Source organism: Microtus ochrogaster, unplaced genomic scaffold, assembly GCF_000317375.1.
Source record: "Microtus ochrogaster isolate Prairie Vole_2 unplaced genomic scaffold, MicOch1.0 UNK138, whole genome shotgun sequence".
Lineage (NCBI taxonomy): Eukaryota > Metazoa > Chordata > Mammalia > Rodentia > Cricetidae > Microtus > Microtus ochrogaster.
Genome location: NW_004949236.1, coordinates 86,230 through 90,566, shown reverse-complemented (window position 1 = coordinate 90,566; position 4,337 = coordinate 86,230). Strand labels below are relative to the sequence as shown.

General features: G+C 37.7%; 1 pseudogene; it reads left to right on the top strand.

Moving 5' to 3' along the window:
* The first annotated feature begins 894 nt into the window (after window positions 1–894).
* LOC101993319 lies at window positions 895–1,333 on the top strand (annotated as a pseudogene).
* Window positions 1,334–4,337: the final 3,004 nt, after the last annotated feature.

Sequence of the window (4,337 nt, the reverse complement as noted above, 5' to 3'; positions counted from 1 at the left end):
CAGGTATAAAAAGCCAGAAAGGTGGAAACAAGAACCAGGATATTCTGGGTGACTCTGGACTCAATGGATCTTCTGTGGGAAACATGAGTCCTGAGGATGTGTTGGACTCATTGCTTATGCCTGTACAGATCAACGATCGTTGATCTGCTTGAGGAGGTGATGAGGACAGAAAACAGAAGTTCTGGAAATACAAAGAAAGCTGTATATAAAGAAACTGTGACTTTGTCATGATCTACAGCAGCCTGGTGTTCAAATTTTGTCTCTTTTTTATGTTTTTCCTATTAAATTTTAGGGATACATACATTGGGAAAAATGGCATTTACCATGATGTAAAACACCAAGCACACAAAAATATACAGGCCAATGTCCATTGGAGACTTGTCTTTAATGTTCTTCCAACAGGAATTTCTAGGGCTGATGGTAACGACCTGGAAGACACTCAAGATGAATACTCCTGAAGACTCTAAGAACATATAGAAAATGTGATAGCTCCAATCACTGAAAAATGGATTTAAATCAAAAGCTGCCATTGTATGAAGCAATTTTTAAAAGAGAATGACCAAGGAGTTGACCATGATTAGGTGCATAAGAATCAAATTCATGGGCTTTAACTTCTTATTGTTTTGGTTGAAGATTAGATAGTCAAAAAGAAGGGAAAAGTTTCCCAATAATCCCATTATATTTTGTGATATGAATAATAAGCCTATTGTTAAATTCCTGGAGTTCATTTTGTCAATGAACAACTTTTACTGCAAATTATGCCAACGATCACTTCTCAGGGTAAATTTATAAACTTTTTGTACATTGGGCAGTTGTGTACACCAAGTCAAGGTTGTCACAATAGCTCAAAACTAGAAACTTAGCTCTTTCTCTCAGACCTGTGGCATCGGCAAGATGGGCAAGTGTTGTGGTCTCCGTACTGCCAGGAAGCTCCGCAGCCACTGACGGGACCAGAAGTGGCATGACAAACAATACAAGAAAGCCCACTTGGGCACAGCCCTAAAGGCCAATCCTTTTGGAGGTGCCTCTCATGCCAAGGGAATCGTGCTGGAAAAAGTAGGAGTTGAAGTCAAGCAGCCAAATTCTGCTATCAGGAAGTGTGCCAGGGTGCAGCTCATCAAGAACGGCAAGAAGATCACAGCTTTTGTCCCCAATGATGGTTGCTTGAACTTCATTGAGGAAAACGATGAAGTTCTGGTTGCTGGATTTGGTCGAAAGGGTCATGCTGTAGGTGATATTCCTGGAGTATGCTTTAAGGTTGTTAAAGTAGCCAAAGTGTCCCTTTTGGCCCTGTACAAAGGCAAGAAGGAAAGACCAGGATCCTAAATTTTGACAGTGGAAGCACAGTAATAAATATTCCTATTCTGAGAATAAAAAAAGCAAAACAAAACAAAAACAAAAAACTAGAAACTTAGTGTAGGTAGCCAAGCATGACCCTTCCAAACTTTATCTCAAAGTTATTTTGACATGAATGATAATTTTTAGTCTAACCTCTGATGTTTTCTGTTGCATGTCTTTATGGAAGGGATTACCATTATATTTCTTATAAAATTCAGCATTACGAATAGAGCAAGGTTATCTTGGGAGAAGGAATGGCCAGTGAGTTACAAATAGAAAGAACACTCAATTCTACATGTCTACTATTATTAGACAAAAACATTTTTCTGTCACCATCATCTTCATAAAAGAAACCCACTGCAAGTGTACTTCTTGTATTAATTTTAAATACAAACAATAGTGGTACAAGCATAAAAGAAATGCTTCTCTATTATATAGAGCAAGATTGATTAAATAGTACTTGCTACTGGGTTCAAATTATGTTAGATAATGTTACATTAAGATGGAGGGTCTCTTCAAGCTTCATAGACGCACACGTTCTCATTCACATCTAAATGCTCACACAGAGTTAGGGTGGAGAGAGAGAGAGGAGAGAATACATCTTCTGTAGAGATTGGTAGCAATGCACAATTGAATGGAAATGTTTAAATCATTGTGGCAGAAATTTAACAAAGACTGTATTCAATAAAAATAAATAGGGAAAATGTCCACTATTATTTTCACATGCAATATTTGGTATTATCAATCAGTAGAAATATAAAATAAAAATTATATGAAATAGCAGCTCCTAGTAAGAACAGGCATAAGCTAGAATTTCAGGTACTGGTGATGGTGTTCACATTGCTTAACACAATTCCCAAATGAATGTTTGTGTGCAGGTGGAACAGGCATATAACTTTAGGCTGACAACCTCATATTTATGGATAAATCTTCATAGACACTGCTCAGAATTTACATAACCAATAGTTTGAAAGCAAAGACATGTATACATTCAGGGTTTTAGTAGTTCTTATTGACTTACATAAATGCAAAACCATCATATGAATCCATATAAATGAAACTGTTTACAAATCTAAGATTCACCAAGAAACACCTGGGAAGGATATGTTTTCTTACTTAAGATCCAATTTGTGAAAATCACCACACATAAAAAAATTAAAGGTCATAAGGACACATGCCTAATCAATTTTACTCCTGCAAATAACCCAATAATATTCTATTACTGATGCAATGATGTTGGGCTGAAAGAAAGTTACTTGGTGAGATATTACTTCTACTGGGAGGGCAGAAGTGTTCAGAGTGAGTCTTTTTCTGTAATTCAGGCTGGACTGGTGTTGAAGTAAAAAATATTATACAGTGAACTGTCAGCAGACAGACCAATAGATAGATCCATGGGAGTATAGATAGATTCCATATGGAGAACACGATTGCAGAGTTTTGGAAACACTTGTCTTTTGGAATAGTCACTGTCAGTTCTGTAGAAACCTTGTGAAATCATGGTGCTTCTCCCTGCCATAATGGGATTCATCCCAAAATATCCCAGCCGTATATAAATCATTTTTTAGACCTGACTTTTCCTGAATGGGCAACTGTATACCTTTCCCACGTCATGAAGTCCTAGTATGAAAACATTCACTCAGCCAAACCTTTGTTCTAATAGTCAAATCTACATAAAGTCAGTCCCCCACAATTAGCTTTGCTAATAGACTGGTGTGGAAAGTCCTTCTGTTTATGTTTTGCTTTTATTGGTTAATGAATAAAGCTGTTTCAGCTAGTGGCTTAGCAGAATAGAGCAAGGTGGGATGTCGAAGCAGATAGAGGAGGAGAGAGTAGGCAGAGTCAGAGAGAAGAGAAGACATGTAGTCACTGTTGGGAACAGATGCCTCCACTGGAGCCCTCTGAAACTTTGCCAGTAGGTCACAACCTTGTGGTGATGCACAGATTAATGGAGATGGGTTAGTTTAGGATATAAGAGCAAGCTAAAAGATATGCTTAAGCTATTGGTCAAACAGTATTGCAAATAATATTGTTTCTGTGTAATTATTTCAGGGCTGAGCAACCAGGATTGAACTAACAGCCTCCTGGCCACAAAAGACCACATAGGAAATTAAAAAAAAAATACAGACAGACAGCATGCCTGCCTTTACTGCCAAGCAGGTCTGGGCATCCCCAAAGCTGGTAATCACAGTAAAGATTGGGATTAGGGACTGCGTAAATTCAATGTTCAGGGAGATTTAGTGATCTTATTTATGGTTCGTAATGTCAAGTATTTTTTCTTGGATGCTGGTCCTTCCTGGGTGATGTAACCTTTTCCTGGAGTGCTGCTTTGTCAGGTCCTGCTTGTTATTCTTTAAAATCCCTTATCACCATAAGAATGGCAAATAATTCCACCTTTTGGACAGAATTATAAGGGCTTTGTTCCACCTTACTCAGTTTGTCTGATTTGTAACCTGTCTTCCCTGATTTATTAGCATCAGTATAAAATGTATGGGCTCCTGTTATTGGAGCATCCCATATGATTCGAGGATGAATCTAAGAAGTTCTCTTTATAAGGTTAAGTCTATCATTTTTGGGATAGTTGCTATTAATTTCTCCCAAAAAATTAGCACAAGCTCTTTGCCATGGTTCATTGTCTTCCTATAACTTTTTTATTTCATCAGTAGTAAAAGGCACTATAATCTCTGCTGGGTCTATACCTGCTAATTGATGTGATGCCATCCAAAACAAAGTGGTCAGGATATGCTAATGTCACTTTATTTCTTCTATTGTAATTTAGGAGATCACCCGGGAAAGAGGTATTAATTCAGTCTATGTGACAGTGTCGCCATAGTTGCTGATGTGACCTAAGTCATTCTCACCTGTTGCCCAGGAAACAGAATGCTAATAAACTTTCCCCTCAGTTTACCTTTTGATATAAAAGATGTTTGAATAATAAATATGGAGACCTTCAGTATTTGAATGAACCCTGAGATTCCCCCTGATATTGCCCTGTGAACTGT